Source organism: Equus asinus, chromosome 13, assembly GCF_041296235.1.
Source record: "Equus asinus isolate D_3611 breed Donkey chromosome 13, EquAss-T2T_v2, whole genome shotgun sequence".
NCBI classification, from domain to species: domain Eukaryota; kingdom Metazoa; phylum Chordata; class Mammalia; order Perissodactyla; family Equidae; genus Equus; species Equus asinus.
The window spans coordinates 12904783-12930486 of record NC_091802.1 but is presented as its reverse complement, the minus strand read 5'-3'; the positions used below and the strand labels follow the sequence as shown (position 1 = coordinate 12930486).

The 25704-nt window shown below is 39.8% G+C and overlaps 1 long non-coding RNA gene across 1 annotated transcript; it reads right to left on the bottom strand.

Moving 5' to 3' along the window:
• Positions 1-309: 309 nt before the first annotated feature.
• LOC139039967 (uncharacterized) lies at positions 310-21810 on the bottom strand. The gene is made up of 4 exons (XR_011493501.1): positions 21740-21810; positions 18457-18542; positions 6424-6465; positions 310-4359 (listed from the first exon to the last, which is right to left on the bottom strand). It is a non-coding gene; the product is annotated as an uncharacterized lncRNA (long non-coding RNA).
• Positions 21811-25704: the final 3894 nt, after the last annotated feature.

Below are 25704 nucleotides of genomic sequence, written 5' to 3'. Positions count from 1 at the left end.
CCTTTCAGTGAGTAAGAGGCACGTTTATTGCCATCGGGAATCTGGGGCTTGAAGCCAGGCCCTCTCAAGATCAAGGTCACTCAGAAATGGTCAGGTGCTGGTTTGGACAACTAGCGCTCCCCGTGCCAAGGAGGTGATTGAAAAAACAGTTTTGAAATCAAATAGGAATATGCAAGAGTTAGGTAGTTTTTCATAGTTTTAGGCAAACCCTAAGACCCAGCAATTCCACCCTTAGGTATATATTCTAAGGAAAACTAATGCATGCATGAAGCCTTTATTAAGTGCAAAAGACATGATTCTTATGTTCTGAAAGAAATGGGAGATAAGATTTAAACCATGAAATAATTACTTATCAGTTACGTTGCACATGTGCCCCAGGAGACATACACAAGAATATTCATAGTGGCATAATACAATCAATAAATAAGCCAAGTGTTCATCAGGAGTAAAAAAGATAAATTTTAAGATATTAATACAATGGAATACTCTACAGCAATGAAAATGAATGCACTACAGCTATATATTCAACACCAGTGAATCTGAGAAGCATAGTTTTGAGAGAAAGAAGCAAATTATAAAATAATACAGTGTGATTCCATTTATATAAAGGCACAAAACAGGCAAAACTAAACAACATGCATACATAGATGGTAAGCTGTAAACACAGGAAGATAACACAGAAGTTGTGACAGTGGTTCCTGGAGCGGGAAGGAGGGGTATGTGATTAAGAAGGGCACCTAAAAGCCTACCTTCTAGGGTGCTGGCAAGTGATATTTCTTAATTTGGGTCCATTTAAAGTAATTCTAAATCTGGGAAGCACAAACTTTGATGTAGTTCAGATGGGAAAGATTTAGAGGTATTTGCTGATTAAAGCTTAAAATGAGCAAATTCGATGCAGCTGCTGGAAAGCAATCCTTTTTGTACTTCCTTAATAGAGTCCCAGAGTATAGGCGCCTCTCCTGCACTTTGCCCTAATCAGGTCGTGTTAGCAGTGTTGGCTGTGTTTGTTCTAGGTACCATTTATTTGCAAGGGGACTCCGACCAGCTGGAGTGGGTGGAGCCCCAGGGAATGAAGAATCTGAAAATTATTCTGTGCAAAGTACATGGAGATATCAGAGAAAGTTACTCTGGGGGGGGAATAATGACTTGGGCTGTGAAGACTGTCCTCAAATCCTGGAGTACAGTGGGTGCAAATGCGCTGGATGCCCAGAGATTGCAGCATGACAGACTTCAGCTCAATCTAAAGAACTTTGAGAAAAAGTTCTTTTCTTGGTCAGAGCTAACCAGAGAGGGTAGGAGCTACCTTTCAGGGAGTGAGCTCTCCGCCACTGCAAGTGTGCAAGCAGAGCTGTCTGGCAATTGGTCAGAGGTTCTGTAGAAGGGATTCCTGCTACAGTTAGGGGATTAGACTAGACCATCTTTGCAGGCCTTTTCATATAGTATTCTCTAACACTAATAACAGTAATAAGTTTGCTGCATTTTAAAGTTTACTAGATGCTTTCCCATATGTATTATTTCATTTTATTCCTCACAACAACCCAAAAGGTGGACAATAGGCGCAGACTAGATAAACCAAATTTTCCTGGATAAATTCCATTTCAAAATTCTATCTGTGGTTTCTGTAAATACAGACATGACTATCAGACCAGGTGTCCCAACTTGGGGTTCAGTTGATAGTACTCAGCAGTTCTAGGGTTCCTCTCCTTTTGGGACCCAGATTGTCAAGGACAGGAAGGGAGCAGAGGGCACCATACTTCTCTGGCCTTCAAAAAGGGACAGCTTTAGTGCAGGTTGGGGGAAAGGACTAGAATCAGGGAACTCTCTCCCAGGGGCCCTGTCTGCTTCCAGGCACATGGATACTTGGAAAGTTCCAACCTGGGTTCTGGCTTCCTCCATAAGGGTTCTAAGAAGAACCCACCAGAGACAGACAGCATGATGTCTTCAGCCATAGTACCCGAGTCTGGTCCCTCTCTCTCCAGTTATTGCCCGGTCCATTTGGCCACGAGCAGCTACCTTCCCCTCCTGGGACCTGGAGTGGGAAGACAATGATCAGTGGTCATTGCTCCAACCCATCCTTGCTCCATCCCTCTCCCAAGTGAAAAATAGATGGGAGAGGACCTCCATCAGAAGGGTGACCTCTCTCTCATACTTTCAAGAGCTGTAGGTCAACATCCAGGGAAGAGCTCCAGGCTTAGAATCAGAAGCCCCGGCAATTCCAGCACAAATTAGCTGTTGACCCTGAACACATTATTTAACCTCTTTGAGCCCCTGTTTACTTATCACTAAAATGGGGATGATAGGTCAGACCCATGGCGCATCAAGAGGGCTAAAGAGCTCAAGGACCTAACCCCTAACACGTGGGAGTTGCTCTATAAATGTCTGTTTCCTCCTCTCCTTCTGTCCTTTCCCTCCTTTTTTCCTACATCAGCAGTTTGGATCCTGGAGAAGAGGTGTCCCCAGACCTTAGAAGTCAGTCTGTGAGGGTATTCCTAGAGATCCAGGGCAGAAATGTCCAGTACATATTTTCAGAGCCTAACAGAACCATCCCATTTACACTAGATAAGCTTCCAAGGCTAAAATGTCAATTTTTTTTGCTTTGGACAGAAATTATATCACACTGCTTATCTGATGCTGATTAGAAGTTCTTATTCCAGTTCTATTCCAGCTGTTGATTAATAATACAAACAGGAATCAATTATTACTTAATATATGTAGTTTGCTAGATAGACAAGAATCTTTACATCTGGTGGGTGTTCCTTTCTCTTGGAATTCCTCTTTTATAACATCGACCACATGGTGGCATAATTACCTGGAAATAGATATGACACATTTACTAGTGTATACCGTGTACCAGGCACTGGGCAAAGTGCTTTAACCTTGTATTGACTCATTTAATACTCTCGAGAACCTTATGATGGGGATATGGCAGCAGGGGGGAACTGTTGTCAACCTATTTTATGCATGATGGGACCAAAGAGGTTAAATAAGTCATCCAAGGTCATAGAGCTGGTAAGTGATAGAGATGGAAATCAGAGCCAGATTGTCTAGGTCCAATGCCCATATGCCTAACTCCCATGCTATGTTCATTGCCAGCTAGCTAGCTGGGTGTCTCTTTCTCCCATTGGGGGAAGATATCAACTCCCAGAAAATAGAGTCAGAGTCACTTATTTCTAATGTTGTGTGTCTAGTGCCTAACATGAGAAGTGCTCAATAAATACTTATTGAATGAATGAGTGAATGAATGGATATACAAGTGAATAACTAGGAACATATGGAACAAATAATAAGGAACCCTTGTTGGTGAGATCTACAGTCTGCGAATTAAATCTGTGTGATTCAATTCTATTTGAATCAGCTTCTCACTTCTCATCAGGTTACAGACCATTAATTTAACCATTACTACTAGTAATGATACTCACCACTTAACTGAGCACCTACTGTGTGCTAGAGATCTTACCTGCATAATCCTCTCTATCCTCATAACAGCCCTTTGAAGCAGAAATCGTTTATTATCTCAGAGCTCCGAGAGGTTAAATGACTTGCCCAAGTCACACAGTGAATGGAAAAACCAGAATTCAAATCCAAGTCGGACTCCAGGTGTATGCTTTTTTGCTGTCAGTGCTAACTAACCATCTCTATCAGTATGAGCAAATACCCCTACACTGCTGTGTCATTATCAACTGAATTCATTTTCAGAGTTTTCAACAGTATCTCCAAAAGTTACTCTCCCTTATATTTCTTTTTTTTTTCAAATTACTTCAGTAAAATTCTAGTTGTAAATTTTTTTAAATACAGATAAAGCAAAACTACCCCCTCAACCTCTCATCTCCTCAACACACACACAACCGCACAGCCCTTCCCAGGGCACACTACTAGTATCAGCTTTGTTTGAATCCTTTCAAACGTTTTCCTGGGCATCTACGAACACGCAGAAACATATGCCTGTTTGTGTTCCTCCCATTGATTAAATCATATTGTGCATGTTATTCTGAACTTGCTTTCTTCCTTAATAATATAGCCAGTACATATAACTCTACTTTATTCTTTTTAACCCTCACATACTTTTCCATTTTGGTAAATGGTTAGGTTAATGACAACTTTCCATTGTTTGTGAACAATGCTGCAAGAAACATGCATGCCTCTTTAGGCAATTATGAGTAGTTTTCAAGGAGACTTACCTATCCACTTGGAATTACTAACTCAAAGGTGATGAACACTTTTTCATTATAGAAGATACCGACAAATTACTCTCAAAAAGTATCGCCTCGATGTATATTCCTACCAACAGTGTATGAACATATTCATTCCGCTCATCCTTTCCAATGCTGGCTTTTATCAATCTTCTCTATGTCTGCCAATCTGATGGGAAACAGATTATATATTAATGTCATTTTGATAGGCATTTCCCTGAGTATCACTGAGGTTAGGAATCTTTTCATATTTTTATTAGCTGTTTGTATTTCTTCTATGATGAATTTTATATATCTTTGCCCATTTGTTACTGGTTGTTTGTCTTTTATTATTGGCTTATGGGAACTCAACATATTCTGGATATTAATCTTTTGTATGTTATATATGGTATACTTTCTCCAGTTTGTTGTCTTTTAACTTTAATAGCATTAATAGTGTTATTTATTTACAGAAGTTTTGAATTTTAATTGTCAACTTATCTATCTTTTTATAGCTTCTGGATTTTTCATCTTGTCCAAGGAGGCCTTTCTCACCCCCAAATTCATAAATGTGTTCTCAATAGTTTTCCCAATATTTTCATAGTTTTGGTTTTTCTTTTTCTTTCTTTCTTTTTTTTTTTTTTTGGTGAGGAAGATTGGCCCTGAGCTAACAGCTGTTGCCAAATCCCTCTTTTTGCTTGAGGAAAATTGTCCCTGAGCTAACATCTGTGCCAATCTTCCTCTATTTTGTATGTTGGACACTGCCAGAGCGTGGCTTGATGAGCAGTGTGTAGGTCCGTGCCTGGGATCTGAACCTGTGAACCCCAGGCCACTGAAGGGGAGCACATGAACTTAACCACTATGCCACTGGGCCAGCTCCTTGGTTTTTCATGGTTAGCTTTTTCATCTACAAGAAATAACTTTTTATTTGGTATGAGGTCAAGGATCTAACTATTCTTTCAGATGGATAGGCAATTATTCCCAAATCATTATTTCCCTACTGATTTGAAATGCCACTTTTATTGTTGATAAATTCCTATATTAACTAAAATTATTTTTGTTGCAAGAGAAAAAAAAACCTCAAACTAGTTTAAGAAAACAAAGGGAATTTGTTTGCTCATATAACTAAGATGTCCAGAGCAGCAACTGTTTTTGAGAAAAACTTTGCATAGAGTTAACTAGAGCAACGGAGGATGGGGGTGGGGCTACTTTGGCTGAGACCTGAGGGGGAAGATGGAGGCAGCCATGGAAAGATGTAGAGGGGAAGAATATTCATGCAAAAAGAGAAGAAACTTATAAAAGTCCTAAGAGTATAATAAGCTTGGCATGTTCAAGAGACAGAAGAAAGCCATGAGGACTGGAGGAGGGCGAATGAGGACCGGAGTGGTGGGAGACAGTTAAAGAGGCAGGCAAGGTGAAATCCTTTAAGACACTGAAGCCACAACAAGGGATGGAATTATATTCTATTTTATCCCATCTACTATGGGAAGCCATTGGAGGGTTTTAAACCCAGAAGAGTTCCAGGATTCAACTTACACTTTTAAAGAGAGCACCCTGGTCATTATTTGGAAAATGGATTATGGAGGAGAAGGGAGAGGTAAAGATGGAAGTGGGGAGGCTGGGTAGGAGATGCTGCCATAGCAAGGGAGATAAATGACGGTGGCTTGGTCCAGGGTTATACCAGAGGAGATACAGAAAAATGGTCAGGTGTTTGGGTATAATTTTTTGAGATGAGGATTTGCTGAAGGGGAAAAATAAAGAGTTCTGCTTTTTGCCATGGTAGATCTAAGAACCTATTGGGCGTCTAAATGGAAATGTCGAGTAGATAGTTGGATATATGAACTCGGAGCTCAGCTATGGGCATGTGGTGTGGGAGTCAGCAGTTTAGATGATATTTATAGAACATATAAAGAGCTCTGTAAAAATCTAGAGAAGCAAGACCAAAAATCTGATAGAAAAATGGGCAAAGGACGTGGCAGTTCATTAAAAAAAAGGCATCAAAAGTTCTTGAAACCTATCAAAAGATGCCCAACTTCACTCAAAATAGAATTCAAATTGAAACTACACTGAGAGTAGCTGTTTCTTATCTACTAACTGGCAAAAATTCAAAAGGTTCACAACCTAGCCTATTAGTGAAGCTGTGAGGAAAATAGGCACTGTCTTCCATTGCTGTTGGAAGCACAGAATGGAACAAATGCTACGCAGGGGAAATTTGGCAATATTTAACCAAGTTATATATTCATATGCATTTTACCCCTTGACGCTGTGATCTCTTCAGTTACCCTGAGGATACGTTCTGCAAAAAATGAAACAAGAGACACACAAAGTTATTAATTGTGGCATTATTTTTAATAGCAAAATATTAGAAGCAACCCAAATGCCACTTACATAGGAAACTTATTGAATTAAAGATGGTATAGCTAGGGGCCAGCCCCGTGGCCGAGTGGTTAGGTTCGAGTGCTCTGCTTCGGCGGCCCAGGGTTTTGCCGGTTTGAATCCTGGGTGAGGACATGGCACTACCCATCAGGCCATGCTGAGGCGGCATCCCACATGCCACAACTAGAAGGAGCCACAACTAAAAATACACAATTATGTGCTGGGGGGCTTTGGGGATAAAAAGGAAAACTAAAATCTTTAAAGATGGTACAGCTAAATAGTTGAATACCATATGGCCGTAAAAGAGAATGAAGAGGAGTTCTAATACGAAGCAAATACCAAGATATGCTGTTAAATGAAAAAAAAGCAGAGTTCAAAAAAAGTAATATAATGTGCTATATTTTGTTAATAAAAATGGAGAAGTAAGCCTATGTATTCTGTATTTCCTAATTTTTTTATTACAGCCTATTGCAGTATAAATCATATAACATAAAATTCACTACCCCGCCTCTTCTTCTTCTTCTTTTTTTTTTTTTTTTTTTTGCTGAGGAAGATTTGCCCTGAGCTAACATCTGTTGCCAGTCTTCCTCTTTTGGCTTGAGGAAGATTCACCCTGAGCTAACATCTGTTGCCAATCTTCCTCTATTTTGTATGCAGGTCACCGCCACAGCATGGGCCCCAACAAGTGATGTAGGTCCATGCCGGGATCCAAACCTGGGCCACCAAAGCAGAGCATGCTGACCTTAACCACTAGGCCATGGGGCCGGCCCCCAAATTCACCCTTTTAAAGTATATACGTCCATGGGTTTTGCTATGTTCATGAAGATATGCAACCATCACCACAATCAATTTTAGAACATTTTCATCAACACGAAAAGAAACCACTTACCCATTACAGTCACTGCCTGTTCCCCTCTCCCTCCAGCCCCTGGCAACCACTTCTCTATTTTCCATGTATAGAGATATTTCTGTTCTGGACATTTCATATAAATGAAATCATACAATATTTCGTTTTTGTGTCTGGCTGCTTTCACTAAACATAGTGTTTTCAAGGTTCATCCATGTTGTAGTATGTATCAACACTTTCTTTCCTTTTGCAGCCAAATAATATTTCATTGTATAGATATACCACATTTTGTTTACCCATTCATTAGTTGAGGGATATCTGGGTTATTTCCACATAACACTGTTGTGAATATTCTTATTTGTGTAAACATGTGTTTTCCTTTGTAAAGATTAGCCCTGTGCTAACATCTGTTGCCAAACTCTTTTTTTTTTCCTCTCCCCAAAGTCCCCCAGTACATAGTTGTATATTCTAGCTGTAGGTCCTTTCTAGCTCTGCTATGTGAGATGTCACCTCAGCATGCCTTGATGAGTGGTGCTAGGTCCACGCCCAGGATCTGAACCAGCGAAACCTTGGGCCACCAAAGCAGAGCACACAAACTTAAGCACTCAGCCATGGGGTTGCCCCTAAACATGTGTTTTCATTTTACTTGATTATATAACTACGAGTGGAATTTCTGGGTCATGTGGTAACTGTATGGTTAGCATTTTGAGGAACTGCCAAACTGTTTTCCAAAGTGGCTGCACCATTTTACGTTCCCACCAGCAATGTATGGTTCCATGTCCTCCACATCTTTGACAACCTTATTCTTTATGGTTTATGTTTTTATTTTAGCCGTCCAAATGAATGTGGAATGGTATCTCTTTGAGATTTGGAATTGCATTTCCCTAACGGCTAATGATGTTGAACATCTTTTCACATGCTTATTGGCCATTTGTATATCTTCTTTGCAGACATGTCTATTCAGATCCTTTCTCCATTTTTTCCCCAGCTTTATTGAGATATGATTTATGCACATCACATTGTGTAAGTTTAAGATGTAGCTTTGCCCATTTTTTAATCAGGTTATTTTTCTTTATGTTGTTGAGTCATAAGAGTTCTTTTTATGTTCTAGATTCAGGTCCCTTATGAGATATATAATATTTTGAATTAAGAAGTGCCAGTCCTCAAGGGAAAACAGGATTGAAACAAAAAACAACCCACCAATTGGGAAAAATATTTGCAAGTCATATATCTGAAAAAGGGTTAATTTCCATAATATATAAAGAACTCACACAGCTCAACAACAAAAAAATCAAACAAGCTGATCAAAAAATGGGCAGGGGAGGGGGCTGGCCCTGTGGCTGACTGGTTAAGTTCGCGCGCTCCACTGCAGGCGGCCCAGTGTTTTGTTGGTTCGAATCCTGGGCGCGGACATGGCACTGCTCATCAAACCACGCTGAGGCAGAGTCCCACATGCCACAACTAGAAGGACCCACAACAAAGAATATACAACTATGTACCGGGGGGCTTTGGGGAGAAAAAGGAAAAAAAGTAAAATCTTTAAAAAAAAAAAAAATGGGCAGGGGACATGAACAGACATTTCTCCAAAGAAGATATACGGATGACCAATAGACACATGAAAAGATGCTCATCATCACTGATCATCAGGGAAATGCAAATCAAAACTACACTGAGATATCACCTTACACCCATTAGAATGGAAAAAATAACCAAAACAAAAAGTGACAAATGTTGGAGAGGTTGTGGAGAAAAAGGATCCTTCATACACTGCTGGTGAGAGTGCAAACTGGTGTAGCCACTATGGAAAACAGTATGGAGATTTCTCAAAAAATTAAAAATAGAAATACGGGGGTTGGCCCAGTGGCTGAGTGGTTAAGTTCACACGCTCTGCTTCAGCAGCCCAGAGATTCACCAGTTCGAATCCTGGGCACGGACATGGCACCGCTCATCAAGCCATGCTGAGGTAGTGTCCCACATGCCACAACTAGAAGGACCCACAACTGAAAATACACAACTATGTACTGGGGGGCTTTGGGAGAAAAAGGAAAAAAAATAAAAAATCTTTAAAAATAGAAATACCGTATGACCCAGCCATCCCACTACTGGGTGTCTCTCCAAAGAACTTGAAATCAGCAATTCCAAAAGTCCCATGCACCCCTGTGTTCACTGCAGCATTATTTACAGTAGCCAAGATGTGGAAGCCACCTAAGTGCCCATCAACTGATGATTGGATAAAGAAGATATGGTTTATATACACAATGGAATATTACTCAGCCATAAAAAATGATAAAAATCATCCCATTCACAACAACATGGATGGAACTTGAGGGTATTATGTTAAGTGAAATAAGCCAGATAGAGAAAGACAATCTCTGTATGATTCCACTCATATGTGGAAGTTAAACACGTAGACAAAGAGATCAGGTTAGTGGTTACCAGGGGAAAGAGGGGGTGGGGATGGGCACAAAAGCTGAAGAGGTGCCCCTACAACATGACTGACAAACAATAATGTACAACTGAAATTTCACAAGGTTGTAAACTATCATAATCTTAAGAAAAAGTTTTTAAAAAAAAGTTAAAAAGCAAAACTAAAAAAAAAAGAAGTGCCAGTCCTCCAACTTTATTCTTCTCTGTTAAGATTGTTTTGTCTATTCTGGGTCTCTTGAATTTCCATATGAATTTTAGAGTCAACCTGTCAATTTCTTCAAATAAGCCAGCTGTGATATTGAAAGACATTGTGTTGAATCTGTAGATCATTTTAAGGAGTATTGTCATCTTAATAATATTAAATCTTTCAGTCCATGATTATAGTATGTCTTTCCATTTATTTCTGTCTTAAATTTCTTTCAACAATACTTTGTAGTTTTCAGAGTATATATTTTGTACTTCTTTTGTTATATTTCTCCCTAAATATTTCATTGTTTTTGAACTATTGTAAATGGAATTGATTTCTTAATTTCATTTTTAGATTTTTCACCCCTAGTGTATAGAAATACAATTGATTTTGTATATTAGTCTTGTATCCTGCACCCTTGCTGAACTCATTTATTAGTTTCAATAGTTTTTAGTGGATGCCTTAGGATTTTCTATATGCTCGATCATGTCATCTGAGACTAAAGATAGTTTTACTTCTCTCTTTCCAATTTGGGTGCCTTTTATTTCGTTTTCTTGCTTAATTGCCCTAGATAAAAATTCCAGTCTGATGTCAAATAGAAGTGATGAGAGTGGACATCTTTGTATTGTTCTTGATCTTAGAAGGAAAGCTTTGATTATTTTACACAGTAGCACACCCACCATGCACCACTAAACATAATGTCTTACACGTATATCACTTAAGAAAGAGCAGGCACTATAAGCTCTAAGCACAATCTCTCACACATATTTCGTTAAACACAGTAGGACACACATCACACATATATAAACAGTGTCTTACATACACATCAGTAAACACAGTAGCACACACACTATGCATGACTAAGCACAGTGTTTCACACAGTAGAACACACACCATGCACAACTAAACACGTCTCACACATACATTACTTAACACAGCAGCACATATGCCACATACCACTAAACACAGAGTCTCATACGTATATCACTAAAAATAGTTTTTCATAGATGTTGTTTATCAGGTTGAGAAAGTTCCTTTGTATTCCTACTTTATTGAGTATTTTTTGTCATGAAAGGATGTTGGATTTTGTTAAGTGTTTTTTCTGTGTCTATTGAGATGATCCTGTGTTTGTTTGTTTGTTTGTTTGTTTTACCCCATTAATGGTGTATTACACTAAGTCATTTTCAGGTATTAAACCAGCCTTACATTCCTAGAATAAACCCTATTTGATCACGTGATTCTTTTTATGTGCTGCTGAATTTGGTTTGCTAGTACTTTGCTGAGGATTTTTTTCATCTGTATTCATATGGAATATTGGTCCGTAGTTTTCTTTCTTGTGACGTCTTTTTTTGGTTTTGGTATTAGGATAACACTAGACTCATAGAATGAGTGGGGAACTATCCTCTCCTGTCTATTTTTTGGAAGATTTTGTGAAGTATTGGTGTTAATTTTCTTTAAACATTAAGTAGAATTCACCAGTAAAGCCATCTGGTCCTGGGCTTTTCTTTGTGAGTATTTTTTTAATTACTAATTCAATCTCATTATTTTTTATAGATCTATTCATATTTTCTATTTCTTCATGAGTCAGTTTCAACAATTTGTATCTCTCTGGGAATTTCTCCATTTCGTCTAAATTTTCTAATTTAATGTCATACAATTATTCATAATATTTTCTTACTACCCCTTTATTTCTATAAAGTTGGTAGTAATATCCCCTGTTTTCATTTCTTGGTCAATCTCACTAAAGGTTTGTCAATTTTGTTGATCTCTTCAAAGAACCAATTTTTGGTTCTGTTGATTCTCTCAAATGTTTTTCTATTCTCTATTTCATTTATTTTCACTTTAATCTTTATTATTTTTATATTGCTTTGTGTTTCATTTACTCTTCTTTTTCTGTTTTTCTAAAGTACAAAGTTAGGTTGTGCATTTAAGATCTTTATTTTTTTTGATATAGACCTTTACAGGTAGAAATTTCCCTCTAATCACTGTTTTAGCTGCTGACCATAAGTTTTGAAGTGTTAGGTTTTCATTCTCATCCATCTCAAAGCATTTTCTAATTTCCCTTGTGATTTCTTCTTTGACCCATTGGTTATTTAGAAGCGTGCTGTTTAATTTCCACCTATTTGTGAATTTACCAAATATCCTTATGCTGTTGATGTCTGATTTCATTCCATGGTTGGAGAACATCCTGTGTATGATTTCAATCCTTTTAAACTTGTCAAGGATTATTTTATGACCTAACTTATGCTCTATCTTGGAAAATATTCTAGGTGCACTTGAAAAGAATGTGTCTTCTGTTTTTGTTGGGTGTCTATTGGGTCTAGTTGGGTTACAGTGTTGCTCAAGTCATCTATTTCCTTGTTGATCTTTCTTCTAGCTGTTCTACCTGTGACTGAAAATGGGGTATTGAAGCCTCCAACTATTGTTGTTGAATTATCCGTATCTTCTTTCAGTTCTGTCAATTTTTGCTTCCTGTCTTTTGGGGCTCTGTTATTAGGTGCGTATATAATTATAATCATAATGGATTAACCTTTTTATTATTATAAAATGTCCTTCTTTGTCTTTAGTAATGATTTTTGCCTTAAAGTATATTTTATATGGTATTAATATAGCCATTCTACTTCTCATTTGAATGCTCATTTGCATGGACTATCTTTTCCATCATTTTAGTGTCTTTGAATTTAAATGGCTCTTCAAATAGCATATACTTCATGATATTTTTTATTTCATTGCCAATCTTTGCCTTTTGTTTGGAGTATTTAATACATCTACATGTGATGTATTACTGATAAAGTAGAAGAGGAAACTAATATACCCATAAACACGGGTTTATAGTTATTGCTTTATACACTTGTCTTTTAAGTCAGATAGAAGAAAAAAAGAGTAACAAACAAAAAACGAATTTATGCTGTCTTATACCTGTATAGTTACCTTTATTGTTACTCTTTATTTCTTGTGTAGATTTGAGTTACTGTCTAGTGTCCTTTTGTTATAGCTTGAACAACTCCCTTTAGTATTATTTGCAGGGCAGATCTGCTCCAATGAATTCTCTTAGTTTTTGTTTTCTGGGAATGTCTTAATTTCTCCTTTATTTTTGAAGGATAGTTTTGCTGTATATTGATTTTTTGGTTGACAATCTTTTTCCTTCAACACTTTGAATATGTCATCCCACCGCCTTCCAGCCTCCATGGTTTCTGATGAGAAGTCAGCTGTTAATGTCATTGTGTGACAATGTCAATGTGTGTGGTGAGTCACTTTGCTCTTGCTGCTTTCAAGATTAGCTCTTTGGCTTTGGTTTTCAACAGTTTGGCTAGGATGAAGCTAGGTATGCATCACTTGAGTTTATCATACTTGTAGTTAGTTGAGCTTCCTCAATGTGCAAATTAATGTTTTCCATCAAATTTGGGAGGTTTTCTGCCGTTATTTCTTTAAATATTCTTTTTTTCTCTCCTCTGCTTCTAGGACTCCCATTATTCATATGTTAGTATTTTTGATGGTGTGTATCCCACATATGCTTTTGGCTCTGTTCATTTTTCTTCATTCTTTTTTCTTTCTACTTCTCAGACTGGATAATCTCAAATGACCTCTTTTCAAGCTTGCTGATTTTTTCTTCTGCTGGTTCAAATCTTCCATTTAGCTCCTCTAGTGAGCTTGTCATTTCGGTTATTGTACTTTTCAACTCCTGAATTTCTATTTGGTCCCTTTGTATAATTTCCACCTCTTTATTAATATTCTCTATTTGCTGAGGCATAATTCTCATACTTTGGTTATTTAGATATGGTTTCCTTTAGTTCTTTGATCACACTTATAACAGCTGACAAAGTTTTTATCTAGTGAGTACAATGTCTGGACCTCCTCAAGGACAGCTTCTGTTGATTGCTGTTTTCCCTCTCTATGGGCCAGACTTTCATGTCCAGACAAGAATGATGCCTCATTACGAATCATAATTTTTTCTTGAAAATTGGACATCAGTCTTGAAAACTGAAAATCAGAGTCCCCGCTCCCCCGGATTTGCTGTTGTTTCAGTTTGCTGTTGCTGCTGTTGCTGTTTGTTTGTTTAATGACTCTCCTGGACTAATTCTGTAAAGTCTGTATTTCTTGTCTGTGCAGCCTCTAAAGTCTCTATTCAATTAGTTTAATAGTCAGCTAATAATTGGACAGAGATTTCCTTAAATGCTTTGAACCAGTAAGTCTCACAGCCTTTGCCAAGGGCCTCCGTGTGTGTGTTTGGTCATGATTTCAATGTTCTAGCAGGCAGTTTACAACTCTGTCTTACCCTTCATTTCTTGCTTGTGCAAAGCCTCAAGGTTGGCCAGAGGTGAGAGACTGAGGCCCTGGGGTCTTTGTTGGACACACACACAGCCTGCACGTGCATGCGTCCTTCTAGAGTCCCAGCTTTTCCTTTTAAGCCCTTTGGTCAGCCTCTTGTTAGCGCCAATTAGTGTTACTACCTCTGGCAGCTGTGATGCTAAACAAATGCAGCTGATTTTTTTCCAACAAATGCCCTGGGGATAGGGCTGTGTGCACGGAGTGAGCTCTGAGTCAGTTCAAATAAGAACAAGCCCCAAGACTGGAGATTTTTTAGGGAGTTGCCAGACAGATCAAATGGTGACAATTCTCTGAATTGGGGATTTGGCAGGGGAGGGTCAAGCCTATTCTGTCCCCTGCAGTGGCTTCTAGGCTTCTGGTTTTCGTAACTACTATAGTTTCAAGGCTACTGCAAAGCTAAGGAGAGGGGAGTGGGAAAGGAGTAAGTTAAAATGCCAGAAAGCTTTCTGTTCTTACCTAGTTTTGGCTGTTTTTCTTGAATAAATCCTCCTTGGATTTTAGCAAGACTTTGGTTAACTTTCGGAGTTCTGAAAAAGTTGATTTTGACAATTTTCGCCAGTGTTCTTATTGCTTTTGAGGAGGAGCAGATTTTCAAAGATCTTTACCATTCTGAAAGTGATTCTATCTGTATTTCTTCATTTTTCACGAAAGGAAACACAGGATAAACCAGAGACTAATAAAAATCACTATATAGGGAGTAATTCTCAAACTGTTTTGTGTATATTCTAGGGTAGAGCAAATATATCAATTTTGTTGAGAACCAGGATTCTCACTGTGGGAGAAGGAAGATACAAATATAGAAGGACAAACATGGAGTGGTATTTGTTACATTTGAATTGGTGGTATTAATATTAATTTATGATTGTTATTGTATTTTTTCAAGAGTTCCTGATTTTTGCTCTGTCCGCTAAAAACACCACAGAAGCAATGGTACTCTAGTAGCAATGAACACATCTAACACCCAGTTCTTGGTTTCTAAATATCATGGCCCCGTTAAAAGAACCATGGAGAAATGGATGATTCCAGGGCAGGAGCAGGGAAAGTGGAAGGTGAGCCTGGGACATATTTTGTGCCAGAAAGCAAAGAAGACTAAGAACATTAAGAGGGGCCGGCCCCATGGCCGAGTGGTTAAGTTTGCGGGCTCCGCTTCGGCGGCCCAGGGTTTCCCCGGTTCGGATCCTGGGGACGGACATGGCACCGCTCATCAAGCCGTGCTGAGGCAGCATCCCACATGCCACAACTAGAAGGACCCACAACTAAAATATACAACCTATGTATGGGGGCTTTGGGGAGAAAGAGGAAAAATAAAATCTTTTAAAAAAAAAGGAAGATTAAAGAAAGCTCAAAGACAAATGGAAATGTGGAAAGGACACAGGAGACAGCTTGAAGTGGCTCCTACAGGCCAAGTTAGTGACAATTTGAGCATCAAAATGAATGATGATAATGGTTTTTAATATATGAAATTAAAATTTTCCATTTGTCCATAACAGTACTAAAATGAAAAAGAGAAACAGAAGTGAAAAACTCTTCTTGACAGAAGAATGCCAGTTAACAATCATAGAAGGAATGATAGATTTTTAAAAAATAAGCATTCTGGGGGCTGGCCCGGTGGCACAGCAGTTAAGTTTACACGTTCCGCTTCTTGGCGGCCCGGGGTTTGCTGGTTCGGATCCCGAGTGCGGACATGGCACTGCTTGGCACACCATGCTGTGGTAGGTGTCCCATGTATAAAGTAGAGGAAGATGGGCATGGATGTTAGCTCAGGGCCAGCCCTCCTCAGCAAAAAAGAGGAGGACTGGCAGTAGTTAGCTCAGGGCTAATCTTCCTCAAAAAAAAAAAAACCAAAAGCATTCTGCAACCCTTAGTATAATAGTTGGTTTAGGTAAGATCATCGATGGATCCTTGATTGATGACTAAAGAATCATCAGTCCTAAACTACTGGGTAAAATATTTTTGGGCAATGGAATACTCACAAGATCTCCAAGCATCACCCCACAGAATACTGTACTTACTAATTACAAAGGGAGGAATGTAGCTGTACAGTGCAGATCCAGCAGTCTCCACGTAACTAAGTGATCAGACTTAAGGACCATCAAGAGGGACAATCTGACAGGAAGGGCCACCTGATGAGACTCATTAAAAAGCCACAATATCACCTGCGTAGTTTTTGCATTAAAAAATCTTGAGCCTGAATCTAATCAGGAGATTTTGAGTTTATAGCAAAAAACAGCCATCTATGAACAAGGAAACAGGCTCTTACCAGACACTGAACCTGCTGGCACCTTAATCTTGGATGTCCCAGCCTCTAGAACTGTTAGAAATAAATTTCTGTTTTTTATAAGCCACCCAGCCTATGGTATTCTATTATTGGAGCCTGAAAATACTAAGACACACCTCCCAGCTGTGACAACTAAAATGTCTCTAGACATTGATAAATTTCCCCTAAGGGAAATTTTAAGGGAATTTCTTAACTGGATTCCCCAGTTAAGAACCACTGATCTCTATAAGAGAGGGATTTTCAAAAAAAGTCAATTCTGTGGGGTGGACGAAAAAAAAGTCAGGGAAAGGATTGTCCGTTTTACAATAAAAGAGACTGGCGATATAATGACCAAATGTAATGGGTAAATCTAGTTTGGATCTTGGATTTAAAAGAAAAACTTCTATAAAAGTCATATTTCAGAGATTTGGGGAAATTTGAATGTGAACTACATATTAGATCATATCAATTTATTGTTAATTTTCTTAAATGTAATAATAGTATTATAGTTACTTAGGAAAATCTTTACTCCAATCTTGGGATATATATGCTAAAATATTTAAAGGAGAGGTGTCATGTTGATTGAAACTTGCTTTCAAATGGTTGAGCAAAAAAATTAAGTGTAGGGGGCTGGGGCAGAAGAGAGAGAGAGGCAGAGAGAGTGCACACACAAGTGTTGGCTAAGTGTTAGCAACTGATGAATTTCATGGAAGAGTATATGGGTGTCACTCTTCTTCCAAATTTTTGGTAAGCTTGAAAATTTCCAGAATAAGAAGTTGAGGGGAAATATGATAAAATTCGTGGAGAAAAAAAAATTAGGTAAAGAAGCTGGAAATCCCTGAGGGAGAGAATGTGAAGGTGAGAAGACAACTAACAACAGAGCGCTGGGAAAGCACAGTAAGTTGAGAAGGAGGAGGAAAACCAGGGGAGTGTGAAATCCTGGAAGCTTGAGAAGAAAGTGTTTCAATAGGACAAATTGTTCAACAGATTCAAATGCTGCTGAGAAGTTCAATAAGATGCCAAGAGAGAAATCAGACAAACATTGGCTTTGGCAAGATGTAGGTCACTGGTCACCTTGATAAAATAGTGAGGACAAGAGCCTGATTGAAGCGGTTAGCGGGAAAGTTGGAGATGAGGAAGAGTGAGAGCAAGAATAGACAACTCAAAGGAGGAGGTTGGTTCGGGAAAGAGAACCGAGAAGTGAGGCAAGAGTTGGAAGGGGACATGGGCTGGGAGGAGATTTCCATTTTGTGTATGTTTTTGAAGGTGAGTAATGTGAAAACATGTTTCGTGCCAGTGGGAATGATCCAGAAGAATGAAAGAGGGCAGATTGCGGAGCAAAATCTTTGAGTAGGTGAGAGGGGATGGGAGTCAGAACAAATGGAAGGGTTGCATTGGTGGAAAAAGGAGATAGATAGAGCTCCTTTGATTGCATCTGTTTTCTTGAGGGATAGCTAAACAAAAACACCACTGATCTGAGGGGGAGATGTCGGAGATTTGAGGACAGAAAAATATGAAATTGTCTCTCAGAAAGTAGAAAAATGAATTTACTAGGAAAGTGAAGGAGAATAGTCTGGGAGTGTTGCAAGCTCATTTGAGACTTGTGGCCATAAATGAAAAGTGAGTTCAATCAGTATGGTAAGGTGATTTTATCTTACATTCACTTGTTTGGGCGCAGGTACAGAGTAAGAGGATGGTTGCGGTTAACCAGATATGAGGGACTTTTGTAATTTTTATTGACTGCTAAGAATCTGAACCCCTTTCCTATATTTGCTATATTTGGTACCCCTTTTTCCATCTTAACAGCCTTGGTGATGACTTAGCCCTCCTCCCACCGTAGAAGCTGAAACTGCCAGATACTTACTTTCCCAGGCTCCTCTGCAGTGAGGACTGAGCACGTCTCCTAGGTGCAGCCAATCAAAGGCTCTATCCTGAATTTTGAATCAGGAGCTAAGAAATAAACAGAGGCGATGGAGCATCATCACTGACAGTACTGAAGATGTTACAGTAACATCCAATTTCTGGCATCAGCAGTGACAACACTGCCAGTGGTAGCCCCCACTTCCCAGTGCCATCAGCAGTGTCACTGCAGCATTTACCTCTCTGGGATGACAGCAGAGGGGTCCTCGCCAGACTGGTTCTATGCCATAGCTTTGGTCGTGGTTCTTACCACATGACCTCGAAGCTGGTTCTCTAGCTCTCCTGGCAAATCTTTGAGCCATCCAATATTTATGCGATGTAAATTACTTCATTTATAAAATGCGACATGAATTATCATAAAACCATTGAGTTCATTTACAGATATGTGAACAAATTCAACTTCCTATAACAAGCATATTTTGTGGCCTACATGAGGAAATACGATCTGTTATAATAAATAAATAAATATATAATAAATATAAATAAATATATTATATATAAATATATAATAAATAAAAATATAATAAATATATATTTACAAGTTTTACGGTTATCCAAGTCTTGTGGTTAAAGATTACATTCCTGTGAGATTAAACAAAAACAAAAAACCTCTTGTACTCTAACAGATGAATATCTCATGAACCTCTTTACATAGTTCCTTCTCTCTGAATACCAGTAAACACATTGAGAGGAACTGCCAACATGATGACAAGGAAGCAAGGATGTATATAGTTTAATCATAAACGAGATCTTTGGTGACGCCTGGTTGGTCTCCAACAGGGCTAGCTCTTTCTTCCTTCTCTTGCTAAGATGACCACAACCAGCACAACACTTGCATTCTCAAATCATTTTGGCAAAAATATGTTTCCTTCTCAGCATTCTCATCAAACACCCTTGTGATCGTTAGTTTCTTTGATTTTAACTAAGGCTGGGTTAAAGTCTTACAATTTTGAGTCTATACTTCCAGCAATTGTACCTTCTATTTCTTTTTTTTCTTTTTTTTTTTTTCTTTTTGGTCTCTGCATTGGCTAGATTATCTTTAAATAGTACAGGTGAGATGATTGTGGTTATCATTTCAATTTGTGCAAATGAATACCTTCAGTGACCAGTGTAAATCAATTCTCCAGCATAGCTATAACTCTGGACTTTGGAAGAGGGTAAAGTGCGCAGAATTTGACACGTATACGCCAGTCTAATCTCTCATTTTACTTATTTTGGCTCATTATTCTTCCCTCTGCCCTCAGTAATCCCACTCTTGCTTCTCAGACCTCCTACACTGTTTTTTTTGTTGTTGTTAATCCTCATTTTGCAAATAAGGAATACGAGCCTCCAGAATTTGAGTCTGCAGTCACACAGCTAATTAGTGACTGCCAAGTCTAGGCTTGGATTTTCGTGGCAGCAAGTCCAAACCCTTTTCAGGGTTTTCCACAGCTGCTGAATTCCGTGAGTTTGGTTTTTGTTCTAATTTAAGTTCCTGGAAGGTAGTAATGAATTTTTTCTCTGTTTATATAACGTAAATCACTTAGCCAATGAGGACGGACCTTCAATTAAATTCAATAATAAAATTAGTTAAGAAAAAGTTTTTAATTGTTTTAGAAAACACTGATGCTTTGTAAAATAACTTTTTCTCTTTTATACAAAAATGTTTATTTTGGTAAAAGATATAAATATCATAAAAATGAATGGCTAAGAATATAAGAGTGTTCTAAAATTGTATCTTCCAGAGAAATGGGAACATGCTTTACATACTAAGCAGCAAATTGCTTTTTAATTTAACATATATCATGGACATTTTTTCATTTCAGTACTCATGGGCCTAACAACTTTTTGTAGTATTTTATAGCATTTTAGTGTATAAATGTACCCCATTTTTAATTCTCCATTACCCTATGATGAATATTTGACTTGTTTCTAACTTAAACCAATGCTGTAGTAAGGAATAGTAGCTTCATAAACAGAGCTTCGGTCAGTGAATTTCGATAAACTAGATTCCTATAAGTGGGTGCACTTAAAAAGTGGTGGTGAATTTAAAAATATTTTTGGTACAAATTGCCAATTTTTTCTCCAAAAAGACTTTACCAGTTTACATTCCCACTAATAGTGTATAAAAGTATCCATTCCCCACTCCCCGTCAACACTGTAAATTATCAGTCTTTTAAATTCTTGGCAGTCTGATAGATGACAAATGATATGAAGTTTTTTAGGGTTTTTTTTTAGGAAGATTAGCCCTGAGCTAACATCCATGGTCAATCCTCCTCTTTTTGCTGAGGAAGCCTGGCCCTGAGCTAACATCTGTGCCCATCTTCCTCTATATGTGGGACGCCTGCTACAGAATGGCTTGCCAAGCGGTGCCATGTCTGCACCCGGGATCCGAACCAGCGAACCCCGGGCCACCGAAGCTGAACGTGCACACTTAACACTGTGCCACTGGGCCAGCCCCAATATGAAGTTTTACTTTGCATTTCTCTGATTACTGGTTTATTCATAAGTTAATTGCTCATTTTTATTTCTAGTCTTGAATTGTCTGTTCATATCCTTTTACCTGTTTTTATCACTAAGTAATATTCTGTTGTATGGATGTGCCACAGTTTGTTTATCCATTTGACCTGTTTCTTTAATTGCTTTGTCTTTTTATTTATTTATAGGAGCCCTCTATATACTATAGAGAGTAATCCTTTGTCTGTTATACGTGTCACAAATATTTTCTCCCAGCCTCTTGTTTATCTTTTAACTTTGCAATGTCTACCCCAAGGTGGAAGTTTTGGGTTTTTAATATACTTTAATAAAGTCAAACTGGTAAATATTTTCTCCATGGCTTCAGGTCTTTATAAATTTGTGTTGTATCCTACCACTTAACTAAATTGAGCTCAGTCTTAAATGATGAGTAGAAGTTAGCCAGGTGCAGGCGGGGCAGAGCATTCCAAATGGAGAGACCAGAAAGGCAAGTTCACAGTGGCGAGCAGGTGCCAAGTCTGCGCCCCAGGCTGGCTCCCTTTCACATTGCTGCATCTCTGCCCAGGGCCATATGACTGTCTGCGTTGGGCTCTGTAATTGCAGGGCGGAGTAACAGAAGGAGACTGACTTAGTGTGAACCTCAGCTCTGCCCTCGCTAGGCAGGCTACCTTGGCCAAGTCACCGAGCCCCAAGAAAGTTTCCATGTTGTATATTCATTCATTCATTCATCCATCATTCATTCATTCAATATTTAAAGAGTGATTACTACCTACCTGGCACTGTTTTAGGTACTGGGGATACCCTGATGAAAGAGATATTCCTGCTGTCATGGAGCATGCTATCTAGTAGAGAAGATAAAATACATAAGCAAACAAGAAAATAAGAAGGCAATTTCACATGGTTGATAATTACTATTTTAAAAAAACCACATGAGGTAATGGATACAGAGGGAATGTGTGGCATCACAGGGGGCATGGAAGGGGGTAAGGATGCTACTTAGGTAGGGTAATTGGGGACAGTTTCTCTGAGGAGGTGATATTTGAACTAAGAATGGAACGATGAGAAGGAACCAGCCGTATGAAAAGCTTGGGCGCAGTGTTCCAGGCGGAGGGACCAGCAAATGTGAAAACCGCGCAAAGGAGAAAAGCTTAGTATGGCACAGGACCAGAAAGAAGACCAGCATGGCTGGAGCTTCGTAAAGGATGGAGAAGCTGTGGGATATGAAGTTGGAGGACTTGGGGTCGTGTTTTAAAGTGGCCCTTCATCCCAGTTTCCTTGGGACTTTTCCAGTTTACACCTGTTGTCTGGTCCCTCTAAATTTGTCCTGCCCCTTTCACTCTCAACAGTGTTTGGGTTTGGACAATGAATTACACAGTTGCCCTTACCTGAGGGCCACAGTAAGGGATTTGGATATTTTCTCAAGGCAGTGAGAAGCCACTGGAGGGTTTAGGCGGGAGAATCAAGGATCCCACATTGGATGCTTCCTGCGGGCTACATTGGAGCTTTCCCCACTTCTGAAATAAGAGATAGCAGCTGCCATGGACCTGGCTTCTGTTTCAAGGATCTGCAAGATGATCCACTTTGGTGTGATTCTGTATTAAACCTCAAAAGGTTGAAATATATCACACGTGACTAACACAAATTATGCAGATTAGCTGGCACCCTGGTGCATAGTTCAGATCAACACAGGTCACGCAAGTACTCCAGGTGTCCTAATGGAAGAGCGGGAGGCCCACCCGCAGCTGCCTGGGTCAGGGGCACAGTGGCAACCTGGATCTTCGCTTTCTGCATATTGTGATGCATTGCAGCCTGCAAAGATACACAGATTGAGGATAAACCAATAAAGCCAGCAAAAGCCCCAAAAAAGGAAACCGCAGGCCTCACACTTCTCCTGTTCCTGGTAGAAGTCCTTCGTCAGCCACATTACGATGCAAAAACAATGCGGAACTAATCAGATATGACAAAAATCTGGCGAATGAGCGAGAGGGCAGGAGAGAGAGAAATTATCAAAAAGAATGTTTGAAATACACATTTATATCCACCGACACTAACAATGCCTCTCACCCTGAGTATAGAGTATGTTTTGAGAAAATAGCAACCGTAGTACGAGTAATTATAGATAAATAAGTGGAGGAATTGGTAGTGTGTGCTCAAAACTGTTTTGTTGTTAATGGTAGAATCACCTAAATCTGGAGGTCATTCAATGACAGCAAATTTCTTAATGAATCCGGGACTATTGTTAATCCCCAAGCACAATGTCTGACCCAGAGTACATGCTCAGTAAATACTTGTTCGGTGAGATCGTGAGTGAACTAATGAACGGATGTGTAACAAAGGATAGCATATATTAGTAGGTGCCACAGGAACCTCAGGTAAATGGAAGAAGTAGTCCCAAGGGTCTATAATAGGCATAAGCATAAAGCAGGCACCAAGTACAAGTTTGCAGACTGACTGAATGAATGTGTAGCACACAGGGTGTGCTCAGCAAATGTTGGACGGATGGATGGATGTTTGGATAGATGGAAGGAAGGAAGACAGGAAGGAAGGAAGTCAGATCTTGCCTGTAAAGTGACTCTTCTCTTGCCTCTTTCTCTTCTGCTTACAAGGACCAGGAGAACATCGGCCCCTCCTCCTGACTGGTCCCAGGATCCACTGAAAGGGAGGAAAGAAGAGAGGAGGGGTGAACTCAGAGGCCACCAGGCTGCCCATGGGTTTGCATTGCAAAGTTTTGGGGTTCTGTGGTCTATTGCTGCCAGGACCTGAAAGCTTAGAAGGTAGGGGAGCTCTCTCCCCTTTTCTTCTGCCCCCTGGCCCCGCAGACCCTTTCTCAGCTCCTCAGAGAGCCGGCGTTCCCACCTGAGGGTCTTTATATGGGCAGGTACCCTCAGCCCCACTGTCTCCACACCTACTCCCACCCTCCACCTCCACAGCACCCTCATCCTCCTGTGGCACCTGTCCCAGCATAAATTGTCCAATCCTCAGAGAACCCTTTCCTGCCCCACCCCATATAGACGAGGTTGCCACTGTCTTCATCTTCACCCAGCTCTCTTATCCATTCTGCTCTTCTCTCTCACCAATCTATAATTATGTGTTCGTGGTAATTATTTTACTGACAGTCTCCCACAGACTGTGGACCCCCGAGGGCAGGTCTGTGTCTATCGTGTTCACTGGCAAGTCTGTAGCACCTGGCACAGGGCCTGCCCTGGAGTAAGTGCTCAATAAATACTGAAATCATGGACGTGGAGTAGATTTTCAGATGTGCTTTGAAAACTGTCCAGTGTGAGCCTGCAGTCAAAGATTAGCCTTCTGGGGCTTTGCCCGCTGAGGCGTGGGCTCCCTGACTGTTCCAGCTGTCTCAGGCTGCTTGCTGCCACTTCTCAGAATAATACTCTTCTTGGATGTGATTGCTGACTTCTTTGTGGGTTTCGTACCAAATTCCGCCTTTCTGCAGGTGTTGGGGGAGGGGTGGCTAGGGTTGTTAAAAAAGAAACTTCTGTAACATTATGCACGACTTATTTCACTCATTAATTCCTGCAGGAAATAGTTCTTGAGCACCTATTATGCATGGTGCTAGGCCCTGGGACACAATTTCCCTCTTCTCAACGGAGCATATAGTCTAGTAAGGGAGGGCATCCATCAATAAAATAATAGCAAAAAATATAAAATTGCCACATGAACAAGAGCTATAAAGGAGAGCTACAGAATGCTGTGAAGATCTGAAAAGCAGAGGGCTTCTACCCAGTTTGGAAAGTCAGGGACAACTCCCCTGAGAAAGTAACACTGGGATCATAAGCATAAGTCAGAGTTATCTAGGCAAAGAAGGGAGGAAAGAACATTCCTAACAGGGAGAATAGCTTGTGCAAAGGCCCTGTGGCAGAAGGAAAAAGCAAAACAAAACAAGTTTCTACAGCATGGGGGCCATACTTTTTACATAGTCTATAGGGTAGTATCAGTTGAATCAAATGATGGAGCATCAGTTTCCGTTCATAAAATGGGGATGATAATACCTGCCCTTCCTAGGGCCCTGGGGCTGACGGGCAGATCAAATTCTACCTCATTCATGTCTCAGGTTGTCTCCTTCTATTCTTCTCACTGCAAGTGCCCAGCTCAGGCCTCACCTCTGATCACCTGTGACAAATAAAAATGGCAAGCAATAGCATATATTGGAGAATATGAGGAAGCCCTTTGGTATAAACCTAATTCAGCCTGACCTTGTCTTTCCAAAAGGGCCTGACGGAGGCCGTTGAGCATGCATTGTATATCTGCTTTAGAGATTCCCTATGGCAAGAGCAAAAGGCCCTTGAGATAAAGGTGCAACTTCCCTCCCCCTCCCAACGTTGGCATCTCCTTAAGGATTAAGCATGTTTCCTTAGGCTAAAAACTGATTGCTGCGCTCACCTGTGAGCGCCCAGCTCAAGACAATAGACTTGCCTCCTGCTATGCCCACCAAGATAGCAGACCCACTACCTGCTGTGTCCATCAAGTGCTGTGCCAACAGGGCAATCTTGTGACTATTGTGGGAGGGACATTTCAATCATATGTGAAACACCCTGTTTGGGGGTATATAACCACTCTGTGCACCCCACTTCCTCGGTGCCCTTTCTTCCTTTGGGAAGAAAGACCCCGGGCCATGGTCCTCAGATTTCAGCTCAGAATAAACTCACTCAAATTTTCATTTACAGATTGGTTATGGATTATTTCCGTCGACACCTGGAATGACTGCATCATCTCCTTGCTG